At 45.9% G+C, this 15528-nt stretch overlaps 1 long non-coding RNA gene across 1 annotated transcript; it reads left to right on the top strand.

Annotated features, from left to right (window-relative positions):
* Positions 1–735: 735 nt before the first annotated feature.
* On the top strand, positions 736–11523 carry LOC122156756. Its single transcript, XR_006167628.1, has 3 exons — positions 736–7281; positions 8797–8963; positions 11243–11523. It is a non-coding gene; the product is annotated as an uncharacterized LOC122156756 (long non-coding RNA).
* Positions 11524–15528: the final 4005 nt, after the last annotated feature.

The raw sequence follows: 15528 nt of genomic DNA, 5'->3' as shown, positions 1-15528 counted from the left end.
GTCATAAAGTCAGAAGGAATTTCTGTTGAAAAAACAACACTTCATTGTGCTTTCTAGTGAGTATTCAACATCCTCCCTTCAGAAGCAGGTGTGTTATCACCTTGCTGCTCGTTCAGCTGATACTGTTACTTTCATTCCCAGAACTGATACAGAACATTTGCAGCATAGCAAAAACAGATTTCTATTTTACGTTCGAAGTCTTGAACCCAGATGCCTGAGCATCAGTAGGTGGGGAAAAAAAGCTCAAAACCATGGAGTGGGGTGTGTGCTTTTGTGTCTCTGGGTCTTCTCCCCTCCTGTGAAACACTGTGTGTACAGTTTTTCCCTAACCTCTCGTTTTCTTTTTTTTTTTTTTTCCCTACACAGGAGCACCTGGCAGCTGATGCACAGCAATCACATTCAGGAAATCAGAGCAGATAAGATGGGTCTGCACAGGGTTACCTCCCCTGACAGCTCTGCAGGCAGTGGGGCCTGTCATACCCAGCCCATGAGCTTTGCAGGGTGCGGCATCTCCTCTGAGCTGTTCCAGAAGTGCTGCTCCTGCAGGGTGTGCTCTGCTCACAGGAAGAAGCAACTCACAGTGCAAATGTAGTGATAGGCAGAGTGGAGCTTCTGCGTGGTAAAAGTGCCCCTCCTCAGTGGGCTCTTAGTTTCATCAAGGAAAGTCCCTTGCAGAAATGCTGACTATTCAGGTGTCTTCCAGGGACCTTGGGATCACCTCGCCATCAGGTATTTTTGGAAATATAGGGGAGAACTGGGTGCCTGGGGAAGCAGGGTTGGCTATGGCAACTGCAGAAAGATGCTTTCACCTGAGAGGTGCCTGTATTTGTGAACTCCTTCTTTGAGGACACAACACAGTGGCATCTGTTACTCTGATTTGCAGTGGTACCCCTGCTGATAAGAGAGCCACCTCATGATCAATCCACAAGCCATGGCTTTCCCCTCCAAAGGTGCAGTTCTTGGTCTTGCTCTCTATCCTTAGGCCACTCTCCTTCACCTTTTTGCTTATCTGAGCGAAAGCAATTTGGAAGGTGCTTTAAGGATATGACTTCCCTAACTTGCAGCAGGGTGTTGCTTGCTCAGACTTCCGTGTGAGCTGGAATAGGTTTAACCAAAAATACTGTGTAACTCTCCAAGCCTCTGATGCATCTTGGTGGCTCTTCAGAGGGCTTCTGTTGCTCTAATAGCTGATGGTTGTACAGCTCTTCTTAAAGGTGATCAACCCTTCTCTCTTTTGCAGAGATGCATCTCTGAAGCCGTTCTGAGCAAGCTCAGTTTGACAACAAATGACAGGTGCTGTGAGGCAGTTCAGGGAAGAGGAGGGAGATGGAGGAAGCTTTCCTTCAGCCTGCATGTATTCTGACCTCTTCTAAAGCCAAATATACCCTAAAAGGCAGGTAGTAAATTTGACCTTCCCCTGTTCTGCTGTAAACTAATACATGATTGTCATTATGCAGCTGGTGCAACTTGAAGTTACCAAAAGAACTCCTTACAAACAGTTCCTATCCCAATACAAACAGAACTCGTTACTTTAAGAGAAGCTGGGAATCTGAAGTGGGAGCTGTCAAGCCCAAGGATGGAGCTGACTGGGATGTGTGCCCCTGCTACTCTCACACCAGTTCTGGTCTCATAGATCATGGTAGATACCTCTGCTGGCGTGGCACAGGCACTGCTGTGCTGTAGTGCTGGTGCGTTTGACTCTACTTTTCACTGGGGACAATGCCCTCCTTTGGCTAGGAATGAACGAGTAATTGGGCTTTTATGTTCTTTTAAATACCTGGTGTATGTCTAATCACCTGGTTAGGATGAATGTAATGGCACCCCCTCGTGGCTTTCAAGCAGAGAGAGACAAAAAAAGAGTGTGTAGTACTGTGCTGCCTGTGGGAGTTGTTGTGCAGAGACTAAGTACAGCTGCCCAACAGAACTGCCTCTAATGCTGATAGAATTGCCTCCAGCAGCTGGATTGAAAACTGTAAATCTCTGGGGTAAAGCTGCAAATGCTTTTGTATTGACGGTCTGTAGAAACTCTCATGACATAAAAGAGCAGAGCATTTGTCAACCTCAGATGAGGTACCCTTATGTACCGCACGGTTGCTTTTGGATTACTATAGAAAAGGGGCATGATGTTGTTAACAATGGCACAATGGTACTGGCTTGGTTTTGGAGCTGCAGCACCTGTGTACTGCTGGCACGTGGAAAGAGTCCCAGCTGCCTGATCATTTGAATAGTCCTTAGCTACAAACTTTGAAAACTTGCCTGTAACAGAGATTTAACTCAGAATAATTTTAGCCATTCTCTACCTCCTCTGTCCTCTCCAGATCTGAAAGGCTCGCTTACAAGCTAACAAAAGAAATATTGGCCTAGAAATGCAAGGGTTTTCCTTACTTGCCTCACTAATGCATTATCTGTCTGTAACCATGCTGTAGCCAGAAGTTACTTCCCATTTGTACACTTACTCCTGTGTCTGAAAACTTCCCCAGGCAGGAGATTATGCTCTGCTGTGGTTTAATGCCCTGGTATGGCTGCTTCCTGCAGACCTACTCTGCTGTGGTTTCCACTGAGACACTGAAGAAAACAAACTGCCCCCTCTTGCTGATGTTGCACAATGTTTGAGGACTTGAGGTCACTGAGGACATAAGTGTAACAAACCAGGGGATAGCTGCAGTGATTTGTTTTTTCTTCCCTTGCCAGAAAAAGGTGCCTGGAGCACAAGAGGCCTAAAGCCTTCCTGGAGAATGCTCTAAAGAACAGAAGCACCGCAACCAAGTGATATTTCAACCATCTGCTCCTTCCACACTGACACAAGGGCAGGCCAGTTCCATGTGAGTGCAGTGATAGGTGAGCCTTGATGGAAGTTGCAAAAAGTTTTTAATTTTCTCGTTCGTTGTCAGACAGTGATCTTCACATCACTACACCAAAGGAAATAATTTTAACATAATTAACTTGAGCTAACGCTGAAACTCCTGGGAGCAGCATGGTGTTAACTGTTCAGAGATTTTTAACTTGCTTTTTATCACGGATATAATAACACTGTTTGAATTAAGACTTCTTAATTAAATGTGACCTGGGTGGCGCTGTGTTCTTAATTAAACATGACCTAGGTGACTGTACAGTTATTAACACCATGTTCGTTTGCGCTGTGGCTCTGATATGCTCTTAGACTCTTCACCCATCATTTCACTGGAGGCCAACACAGCAACTTATATTTAAATGCTCTGCAACTTTTCTATTGCTTGAATTTGTTCATTTTTTTAATGCATTATAAATCAAGAATATCAATAGTGACTTTTGTTCTGGATCTAACTACTGGTAAAAGTTTTTATTCTTAAGTACTTTTTTTCAGACAGATTGTAAAGATTGTGCTTTTTTTGCACTGAATTTAAAAAAACAATGCCAATGGAAAAATCCTTGTAGTGAGACTTCTGAGAGACAAGATAGAGACACGTGCACTTGCCAGATCTTTGCAGAAACCTCTTTACAAAACACTGCTTTTCCTACTGTAAGACCTATGGAAGGAAGAAATTAGTCCCAGGAAGGAAAGGAGCAAATCTGGGCTGCACGCCTGGCATTTCTCTGCTATGCTGGTCAAGATTCAGCCTGGACTTTGAAGCAACTCCATGGGGGGGTATAAGGTCCACAGAGTCTGTTGGCAGAAAAATGCCTGATCACTTGGTGTTGAACCAACCAATGCCTTCTGAGGAAGCCACCTAATGTTCTGTCCAAGAGATCAGTGTGCATTCACAGACCAAAAAAAGGAAACGTGAGAGACAGATGATATGTTGCCAGAATTAGTCATTGCTACACCAAGTATGCATTGGACGCAGGACTTGCCTCAGTTCAACAACCTGAAATGCAAGTTCCCTATTCCAATTTCACATGCTTTTAATGATAGTGTGTTAATGTCTCCTTCAGTTTTGGGCATGACCTTTCTGAAGTGTCTGTTTCTGTTTCTCACCTGTTCATTGAGCCAAAAAACAGCTGTTTGTGAATTTTAGAAGGGGGTGCAACGGACAGAGCAGATGAAAGATTTTCTGTATTAATTGATATGACCCTGAATGAATGCAGTTGAGCGATCTGCACTATTTTGTACTGCTCATATTTACCAGTTGCTGTGCCTGGTTCAAGGAACAAGCCTACAACCCTGCCATGGTGAAGCTGGCCAGCCTATTTTAACCCACTCAGACACACCCATCTAAATAAAACACTCCCTCTCCAAAAACCTCCTGCTTCTTTCTGCACCAAGCCCTCTCACTGCAATCCTTCCCTGTGCAATCTATCTCAACAAATCCCTTTTGCTGCCTTTGAGGTTTCTTGCTCCAAATCAGTACTTCTGTGTGTGAAAGGTCCCCAGACTGGAGTGGTGGGGCAGCAGCAGGACAACCCCCCAACCTATGTCACCTGCTGCAGATTGCTCTCCAGGTGTGGTGCATTAGATCCTGCTGTTGCCATCCACTTGGGCAGGCTGCTCTGAAAACACCTGGGGGTTACAAGCTGAGGTCAGAGAGGTGAAATGGTCTGGGAGAAGGCAGTTCTGACAGTAAGTTAAAGCCTAAGTGGGTTGGGCCTGCATTTACCCTTCAGGATGATGAGGAGAGGGTGCTGAGGTGCTGCTAGGGCAGAATGGGGTATTTTGGTGTGCAGAGGGCCATGTTGGCACCATCCTGAAAACAGTGAGAAAGCCCTGCTCTGAGGCTGCTTAATAAATGGCTGCTGGTGGCTGTAAGACATCTGGGAAACGTGAAAACTGCAGATGGTGGAAATATGGTATGTGGGAACACTGTCAATTGCTCAGTCAGCCTTTAGGAACAAAGATACAAAACTTCTACAGTTAGAGATCCTCCCTTGGTGTCTTGGGAAAGAGTTTGTCGTCAGTGCACACCAGAGCTAAGCTCTTTAAAAAAATATCATTATTTCTGGAAGGGGAGGTTGAGTCACCTTCCAGTGTTAGGGAAATCTGGTCACAGGTTTGTGCACCAGAGGAAAGAAGTGGCACGGTGTTGGCAGGTCACGTGGTCCAGTTCTGTCCATCAGGTACAACAATACCATGAAGTATGATTTTGACACAGGATTCTCACCTTGAATTTATATTCTGTTTTACTACTGGAAAATGAGCCATGACTGTTAATTAAGGACTGTTTCCAGTTTAGGGTTGCACTGTTTATAAATGTTCAGATCCTCCACATTTAATCCAGTATTGTCATTCTACCACAGATTTGGTCTTTACTATGAGTTATGATGTTCATGATGTGCTGCTATGTTTTAGCCTTGGTGTTAGTTTAAATGTCTTTCAGTTTTCCTTTGTGCTGGTTCTTTTAACAGAACCTGGAGCAAGGGCCATCTTTATGAGAATCTTATACTTCAACCTGTAATCAGGTATAGTTGAGAAGGAGCTGTGATGCCAAGTGCTGCTGCTTTCCTCTAGCAAATGGAGATGGTCAGTGTTACATATTTGAAGTAGCATATGTTCATGTACAGATGCAGTGTTGTTGACAGATCATTATCAGTCAGCATAAATAAATAAGAAGTTAAATGATACAAGGAAAGCACAGTGCAAATTGCCATCAAATCTGTTCCCGGCTCTGCAGTGGAGGTTGTGTGGTATGCTGAGTGATGATTGTAGGCTGCTAGCTACATTGCTCTGGAAAGTGATTTGGGGTCACAGTGAAATCACACTGAATTGTTGAAGTTGGGCCCAGAGGATAACACACGCAGCCATTCAAAAAGCACCAAGAAACTTCTGGTTACAGATGGCACAAATGGTGTTTTGTTATGCTTGAGATAATGCAAACATACCTGTGGCTGTTACTTACATCTGTGACAATTTCACATTTCTAGACACTCACTGGATGCTGCCCATACTTTAACTTTTATTTTTCTGCTTTTCTTAATATGCAAACTCCTTAAGAGCATTCTAGGAAAGGTGTGGATGCTGTACCTTTGATTTGCCTTCTGACAAGCCTTGGATGCTCCCCCCTTGCCTCTCATGGATTCCTCACAGGCAGCCCATAGTCATCTAGCAATCTACAGTGTAAAATAATCACCATCTACTTCTCCGATAGCCAAAGGCCGAGGTAATATGAATACTTTGGCCTACTCACCCAAAGTGCTCTCTTTTTTTTCCTACTTGGAGACTGAGGGTTTGTAGAAAATAATTTTCTGTTTGAAAGGAAGTGCTCCTTCAATTCTGCAGCTTGAAGGGAGATTGACAACTTAGCTTGCGGTTAACAAGGTTGCCACAAGCACTGACAAGATTTGTCATTGTTTCTGAAAACTATCCTTATATGACATGGCTAATAATATTAGAAAAGCTTCAAGTTATGTCATTTGTTCATGGGCAGGGGACTGTCAAAGTAATTACAACTTCTCCACAGGAAGCCATGCATGCGTCTAAAAGCTCCAGACTTGCACTGTGTATCCACAAGCAATTCTGGTGATGCTGAACAGGAAGCAACTCCAAGTTCTTGCAGTGCAACATCAGTAATAAAAGGATTGAGTTCCACAGTAACTTGGTTTTATAAGATCAAGTGTATATAGCATGGCAGTAAACTAAGGCCAGGAATTAAGTTGAAGAAGGATCTTAGCATGTAAACCACATGCTTTTGGAACAGCTTTTAGAGTGACACAACCTTCTCATAACTCTTCAAGTTACTCTTTAAAAAATTATATATATTTATGAAGAGTTTAAATAATTAAAGCTGCCCCAAATGGTAGACAGGGGTGTGTATGTGCCTGGCCAGTGGTTTTCAGTCATGATCTGCAGTTATGCATAATGAAATCTGTGATGGCAAAATATCTGCTTGCTTGTACCTGTAGCTCCTGTGAAAAGAAGGTGAGTTCTGAGTTTGTGCCCTGATTGATCAGGTGCTATAGATGTAGGGGGAGAGTACATATTATGGCAGGTGTTGTAAGAAAGGCCCTTTTAGTTATAGCTTCAGAAATCTCTTTTCTTAGGTTGTAAACATATTCCTTTTCCTGAATGCTCTGCAGAAGTGCACAAGAAATGGGTTTGGAAGCATTTGGTGTGCTATAGGTTACTTGGTGAACTTGAAGGCATTCCAGGAGTAATAGAGAATTTCTCTATTCTCTGGGAAATAGAGAGCGGTGTAGGAGCTTGCTTTTTGGAGGAGCGTGTGGCAGGCCTGAGGTTTTGTAACTGCTGTGTTCCAAAAATGGTGCTTGTATAAATAAATAACATACCCTGTTTCATATGGTTTTCTTCCAGTGGGAAGCTGCCCTACAGTCCTCAGGATTTTCTTATCCCTGCTCAAGGGAGGAACAAATGTAAGTTCACAGAAAGAGCATTTTTATTTCCTGTATGTCTAGAATTGAGAAGTATATGGGTTTTTTTATTCTTTGATCAGTCACTTCAGTCTCCCTAAGCAGCCGTCATGGCTTTCTGTGAAAGCCTGTGAAAATAAAAATATCGCAGACAGAAATAACATTCCCTCGTTCTAAGTGTGGAGTGTCTCAGTGCATATTTGGCACATCCTCTGAGGCTGTATCAACAACAAGGAGAAACAAGCTGCTGTAAAGAGCGAATCAGAGAAAGAAATAGCACTTGGTGTCTTGTTCTGTATCTGCCAGGATTTCTGACATGAGTCACAGAATTGTTAAGGTTGGAAGAGACCACTAAGATCATCTAGTCTGACCACCAACCCACCCCCACCATGACCACAAACCATCCCTCAGTGCTGCACCTGCCCTTTTCTGAGATATATTGCAAGGGCTCAGAAGTTACAACTGTTTCACTTCTGAGCAGACACAGCGCACCTTTCAGGCTGTGTGCTTTGATGTATGGCTTCACAAGAGCCTTCCATAAGCTGTGCGGAGCAGTGACGCCTTTAACCAACACAAAGACAGCCCGAACTCTGTGGGATGGAACCAGCAGCATTTAGATGGCTGCAAGTGATGCACGACAAACATTTCCTTCCCTGAGGCACCAGATGGCAGCATTTTTCCTCTCTCAAAGTGTGATCTCCTCTCAGATTCTGGGACCACCACACAGGGCTGTGTGGCTGTGGAGGCCACAAAGGCCTCAGCTGAACTGGACTTTCTCTGTCATTGCCTGCTTTGTGGGAACCTGTTAGTCACAGAACCCTATGCCCTACTTTTTCCCCTCACTCTTATGTCCTTGCTCATAAATGCAGAGCTGCTTTACCATTGCTTTTTGTTGCAGAAAAAAAAATAATCATCCATGTCAGCTGCAGCAAGCTCTGTTCCCAGGTTGCTCACCTTTGGCCTGCAGCACTATGGGACAAATGTGTTTGCACGAGTTGTACAACTTTGCAGCTTCGTTGGACAGCAGAAGAAAGGGATTGGCCCCAGGGGCTGAGGGAGGAGCAGCTCTGGCTTGCATTTTTTTTTTTTGTTTTTGTCTGTGTTACTCTGTGGGGCTGTGGTTAGTTGCTCTGTCACTGCTTTACAGATGCTATGAGCTCACCAGTGGACAATTTGTGGGTTCTTTAACTTCTGACGAGCAGCCAGAAGTTGTTTTTCTAAAGAATGTGTAACAAGGATTTTCTAATTTTTCAGCTTTCAGCCAAATTCAGTCAGAGTGCCATAGGACAGGGAAGTGGTGGTGGAGCCTTCTCTACTCCACCCTTCTTACTTAATACCAAAAAATTGTCTATAAACAGGCAAGAGGGAGGGAAGGGCGTTCCTCAAAGTGAGCCATAAGAATCCTGTACAATGATAATGCTAAACTGAGAGTTTTGGAAAACAGTGCTATTTTATTTGGTTAAAAATATTCTAATAAAAAAAAAAGCCCTCAATGTTTTTTTCACTTTCTCATGCCAGTTTCTGTCCAGTTTTGGATTTGTCTGCCCACTGGTTTCAGCTAATTCATGCGAACAAGACGGACTCAGCTTTACTGCCCAAGATAGGCAAAATATGTGCAAAAGAAATATACTGGAAATTCACCCAAAAGCTGAGTAGAATTTCATCACTTCAAGTCAATTGTACAGGTATCATCTTCCTTTTAAATAAAGAAGAAAAATATTTTTAAATATATATCTCCACAGCTTATAATGATCAATGCGATTCTTTATATGTACTTGCTGTGAAAAAAAAACCAACCATTTTTTTGTCTACTTATAGCTCTGTAGTTACTAACTAGCACCTTCTCTGAGAAACAGTTGCCTGTGATGAGCTTTGCAAGAAAGAGAGATGCTGGGATGGTTTAAAAAAAAAAAAAAAAAAAAAAAAAGCATCTGATATCTATCAGTATGGATTATTACAGCTTGCCATTATTTATTTTGGAACTGTGACAACTGACCAAAACATAGGGACTATGAATAGGAATGCAAGGAGCAATTAAGTGCACAAAAGAAAGGGAAAATAAAAAAAGCAATATAATTTGGCACGCAGCAAATGTGAGATCTGGTGTACAGCTGTCTGTGCAATTCTCACTGCTCTCTTGGAGGATTTCTGTGATTTCCCACTAAGGTATCTCTGCTGATAGAGACTTAGAAACAGCTCTATCTCTGTAAGCTTTGATTCTTAGTACAGCTGGTAAGATAGATGTGTTAATCCTTTACATATGAAAGATGCAAGTATCCTCCTACACATACATTACAGAGAGAAGTTTTGTTTGTTTTATGATGGGTAACTGCTATGTACTGTTCTCTGTAAGTGGAATTACTGTTGAAACAAGCTGATTAAATCTGAGATCCCTCTTGCTGCCGTCAGAATGAAAATATACCCAAGGGGGGACAAATTCTGGTAGTACATAGAACTGGAGGAGAAGGTACTCCTAAAAAGTAAAAAAAAAATCTGGCTTGCAGGGAAACATGCATATACAATTCCAGTGGAATGAGATGTGGTTCTTGGTGGCTTTGTAGCGCCAACAGCCGCTCTACCAACTTTCATCTTGACTTTCCCTCAAGGGGGGAGAATTGGTTCAGCCAATTGGTGCAGACACAGGGGTGCTTTTCCTTGTGTGTATCCGTTATTCCGCGACGTATACAATATAGGGGGAGTGTTGTCAAAAGGAAGACACTGCAAACAAATGGGTAGTGTCATATTCTGATCCTCCTCATTTTCTATTCAGTAGCATTTCTCATCAGCCAACCCTATTTCTCACAGAAAACAGCGACTGTTATTACTGTTTGCATACAATGTGGGATGAGGAGGTCGGGAAGAATAGTTGTGCTGAGAGAAACTGGTTGGGGAAGAGGTTAAAAAGCCCAAAAAGCGGTGAAAATAGACAGAAGTAGACAAGGCATTACACATATGACATAAAGTCCCCTTTTTTGCAGGTACAGAATGCTGGGTGTTTAAGAGCTGGTACTGATTGTACTACAGTTGTTGTACGAGGGCTGTAACTGGTATACCATGCATAATTTCTCTCGTGGTGCTTATTGTTCATTGGTTATCCTGCACAGAAACAATACAGGCACTGTAATGGACCCATGGGCTGCATTCCAACACAAGTCATTAGCTCAGGCAGGTCTCCTGAATTGGTCTAAATTTTGCTCCTGTTGATGCAGTGAGTGTAGTGATATACTTTTAATGAGTAAAGGTGGGATTACGTTGTGTAAGCAAGAAGTTTATTAGCTTGTCTTTGCTTTTATTTTTCTTTATATTTCTTTGTTTAGGTGGTATTTTCACCTTCCGTTAGCATGTTTCATCTCCTTAAGAATCACAGAATAGAATCGTAGAACCATAGAATGGTTTAGGTTGGAGGTAGGTAACCTACCCCAACCCCCTGCCGTGGTCTGGTTGCCCCCCACATCAGGCTGCCCAGGGCCCCATCCAACTTGACCTTGAGTGCCTCCAGGGATGGAATGGATGGGGCATCCACAGCTTCTCTGGGCAGCCTGCACCAAGGCCTTGCAGCTCTCAGGAGTTGAATTAGAGTTGGGCCCATCTCAGACATCCACGAGTCCTAGATAGAAATACCCTCTACATAAACAAGAATGGGGTGAAAAGTTGTATCGCAGTGATTGCAAATCATAGATTCATAGCATCCATAAGGTTGGAACAGAGCTCTGAGGTCATCTAGTCCAGCTGCTGACCTATGACAATATTAAAAATAATAGATAGATCTGTATTTTTTATATTAATGTCCAGCGTTGGAAGATGGGGTAAATGGCATGGACTCCCTTTGTCCTCAGGTGCCCAGCTTCGCTTAATAAGATGTGATACCAGAGGCAAGAGGCAATTTTATTGTGATCATTTACCCATGAAACACACAGGCCCTTCATGCTCTGCATGTTAGTTCTCGTTGCATTTACCCCTGCAGCCATTCTCCAAACTGCTCAGTTCCTTCAGTGAGGGATTGGAAAGAGATCTTGTAAATGAAAAAGCAAACTGCTGGAAGGCAAACTGTTGTTAACAGCTGATGTCTTGAAGGAAATGAGTTTGCACTTGATGGAAAAAGGCAGAAGGGCTAATGGACACAAGCGTGGATGTACCTTTGTATCCTTTCCATAAGGTGTGGGTGGGTGAAGGTTGCCCCATGGTGGCAGAGACCCTGTACTTGCTGTGTCTAGCTGATGTTTTCATGGGTAATGTGTCTCACTGGCACAAAGGAATCCTTTAGCTGTAGGGGATGCATTAGGAAACTATTTCTGCATTCCAGCATCAGAACCGTGTGGATGACAGCACAAATAATGGAATCATTAAAGCTGGAAAAGACCGCTGAGATCACCAAGTCCAATCCCATCCCCATCCCCACCACGACCACAGACCACGTCCCTTAGTGCCACATCTCCACAGTTTGTGAACACCTCCACCATCAGTGGCTGCACCACCTCCCTGGGCAGCCGTGCCGACGCCTCACCACTGTATCAAAGAGACGTTTCCCAACGCTCGACCTGAACCTCCCCTGCCGCAACTCGATGCCATTCGCTGACGCGCCGTGCCTTTCGTGCACCACAGCAGGGACGCTCGGTGGGCTTCCACTCAGCGCCCAAAGGCAGCGGGAAAGCCTCAGGCCCCGCGAGGATCCCTTCCGGCCGTCCCGTGCTGGCAGCGCTCCGTTCTCCTCAGCACGGCGCGTTGAGCGGCGGTGGGTGCGTGCCGGGGGATCTTTGTCCGAGGGAAGGGAGGCACAGAACCTTCCGCGGGACTCCGAGGGAAAGCCAAACTACTAAAACCCAACATAACCGTAAATAATTTTTATTAATTGTTTTTAATAAACCACCACCGACGGACCAGAGGCGAGCGCGCACTGCCCGCGCTCCCTGAGGGCCCGCTCCCTCCTCCCGCCATTCCCCACCCGCTCTCCTCAGGTGGCCGCGCCGGGCCGGGCCGCGGGAGCCAGCCGGGAGGAGGAGGAGCGGAGGGAGGAGGCAGCCGGGCGGGGAGGGGGCACTCTGCGCCGCGGAGGAGGAGGACTAAGATGGCCACCAGCCGCCAAGGGGAGCGGCCCCGCTCCCCCCGCCCCGCCTCGCGCGGCCCCCCCGGTGCGGCCCGGCCTTGATGGGGCCGGAACGACCCCGCGGCCAGGACGCTGCAGCGGTGGCGGCGCCTCCCGCCGGAGCCCTCCCGGGCCTCAGCGGGGGAGCCGCCCTCCCGGCCCGGCCCGCACCGCCCCGCCGCGGCTACCCGCTCGCCTGACCGCCGCGCCCGCGGAGCGAAGAGAAGCGGAGAGCGGAGAGGGGCCGCCCGCCGCCCTCTCCCCGGCCCCGGCGGGCCGGGCCGGCCGCAGCGGCCCCGCGAGAGCTCGCCGCCTACCCGGTGAGTGCCCACCGCCCTCGGCCGGGCCCCGCCGCTTTGTCGCCCCGCCGCGGGCCCTGCCGTGCCGGAGGGGTGCCGTGAGGGCTTGGAGCGGGGGCGGCCCGGCAGGTGCCTTTGGCGGTCCGTTACGGCCGTCACGTTCTCTATTTTGTAGGGTTTTCCTTCTCGCCGCGCGGGCCCCGCCGGAGCCCGGCCTGGCAGAGCCCTGAGGGAGCCCGGCGGCCTTTGTTGTTCCCGGGGAGGCGAGGGCCGGGCCGGGCGGCCTTCCTGCAGGCACCTGACGTGGGGGGCGGCCGGGTTCCGTCGTTGTCTCCCTCACGGGGTAGTTTATTTATTTCGTCCGTGGTCTCCGACCCAGTCGCGGTGCTCACCTTGAGGGATGAGGGCCGTGGCTCCCAGCTGGGGCTGGAGATGCCGGTGTGGAGAGAGAGGGAGGCAGGCGGCGGTGCAGAAGGGTAAATGTGCTTATTTTCTGCTGGGGTTTCGTGAATGGCCTACCTGTTTTTTCGTGTGTTTTACATGAGTAACTCCCAGAAGGATTCCTCTGAGGACCAGCGAGCCCTGGGCTTATTTTTCTGGCTGGGTTTTGGTTAGTTGGCACCGTAGGTCTGTGTATACAAAAGCATTGTATTTCACCATGGAATATGGTAGGTTTCCTGTTAGGAAAGGTAGATGTTGCGCGTTGTGTTAGTAGCACAATTAGCTGGTGCATTAGCTCAGCCTGAGCCATGTGGCTGCTCTCTGCCCATGTGTGCCTTAGGTACAGGTGAGTGACACCTCCCTCGGGACCATTCCACACAGAGGTGGCCTCAGAGGGCTTCTGTCGTGTTGGGTTTCAGCATCACAGACTCCCCCAAACCTGGGCTGCAGGGAGCTGTCCTGATGGCATCATGACATGTTTTAGTGCATCTGTGGCACGTTTTGGTGCCGTGGCAAATGTAACTCAAGCAGCGGCACAGTGGGGTTGGCTGTGTGCACAGTGTGTATGAGCTGGCATTTGTGCGGTATTTTATGTGTCCTACAGCATGCCAATACACTTGTAGTGTTCACAAGCATGGAGTGCATTATTGCTTTGTGAGTTGGTCAACCACTATGAGATATAAGTGCCCTTTTCCCAATATCGTTAGGCTATAGACAGGCATGTTTATAAAGCAAAATACTTTGTAGAGTTCCCAGCTTTGATACTGGAAATGTGAAGCCCTGTTAATATTGCATCTGCACAGTGACCCTGCTAATGAAGTGTTGTCAGTCCAGCTTCAGATACAAGTTTGGGTCACAAATGGTATTTCTGTGCTGTTTGCTATGGATCTGTGTAGTTCAGCTGGAGCCAGCTCTGCAATACTGAATGCTGGGGACAGCAAAATATTTTGAGTAGAAGAATGCCTGAAATATCTGTGGTGTTAGAACAGGCTCTTAGTGAACGGTGTTCTTCAGTTTGGTATGTATTTGCTGGGAGATGGACCTGTTTGTTTTTCCAATTTGCCCAACGGCTTGGAGTACGAGTGTTGTATGGCTGGAGTTATACTGCAGTTCTCAGCGAGCTGGTCATCTATTCAATTCAGAGTGAAGCAAGTTAGGCACAGTGCTGCTGTGATATTAAATAACTTCAATGCCCATTTAGAAATGCATTGCAGCATTTCCATCTCAAGGTTTATGTGAGTTAGTCCTTCTAGTACATTGTTTCCTCATTTGCAGTTCTGTGCCCTGAGATCAGCTACCTCATAGTAGCTGAGGGCAAACTTGCCTTCAGAACAGTAATTGGAAGATGCTAAGTAAAAAAGAAAACTATTTCTTGTTATTTTCAATCTGGAAATAACAACTGTAGTTCAGAAACCTGTGTTGTTTCATCTTGTTACCTGGATCAGCTAAGAAGGTACCTCAGCAGTCTCCCTACATAGCTCTGGGTCACTGGAGCATGACTGTCAGCAGTAGTGTATGTATGTGGCACCAAGTCTTTGGGATGTGCAGACATTTCTTGCTGTTAGAAGATTTCAGCAATGTATTTCACACCTGCAAGCCTTACTTCATCTATTCCACAGTTTTATTCCAGTGCTCAGTTGGATTTCTTAAAGTGTGGAAGACTTCTGGGCTGAGTACTGTGTGGAGATAATGGAGAGTATGGATGGATGTTGGTTTCCTGTTGGAAATACTCAAGGCTGTCATGAGATTGTTTAAAAACTGCAGTTTGAGCACTGTTTTGCCTCCCAAATGCTGCTGTCCGATGCATTGTACTGTTGGGTCGTGGGGATTCACCTCAGTTTCTGAAAGTCTGCTGAGCAGAACTGTGCAAAGGAAAGCACATGGTTGGTCCCTCATTGTTGAAGTGCTGCAGGGCGAATCTGCAGATGCCGACTGGCCGTTCTGTTCGTGTTTGTAAGGGATTTGAAGTTCCTATTGCAAAATACTGGAAATATTGGCTCAGCAGTGGCTGCTGACTTGCAGGACTTCCTGCTGTAAGGAAGTCTTATATCATCTGTCCAAAATAAATAGATTTTGGGGGAGGAGGAGCTGGACTACGGTACATTTTAATGTGAGAAACCACATATCTTGCTTCTAATTTACCCCCCAGTGCATCATAATTGTGGAAGTCTCTTTTTGAAAAATCTTACTATAATAAAACCTGCATTTTGAAGTGGTAAATTGAATCTGTCATTGGGCCATAATACATGTATGCGTATGGGGAAATAAAACAGTTGATTTTTGCATGATTTTGTTTTGGAGCTTTTAGTTCACCATGGTTTTCTTTTGTTGCTGTTGGTAGGTGCGTTGCTAACTGCAATTGAAATGTCCAGCTCACGACAAATACTTGTGTTGGTACTGTCTTTGAATTGCTGGCAATGCCGATTT

Source organism: Centrocercus urophasianus, unplaced genomic scaffold (genome assembly GCF_019232065.1).
Source record: "Centrocercus urophasianus isolate 14NV4802_14NV808 unplaced genomic scaffold, USGS_Curo_1.0 seq_13, whole genome shotgun sequence".
NCBI classification, from domain to species: Eukaryota; Metazoa; Chordata; class Aves; order Galliformes; family Phasianidae; genus Centrocercus; species Centrocercus urophasianus.
The sequence above is the reverse complement of the archived record's forward strand: the minus strand, read 5'-3'. Positions and strand labels throughout refer to the sequence as shown.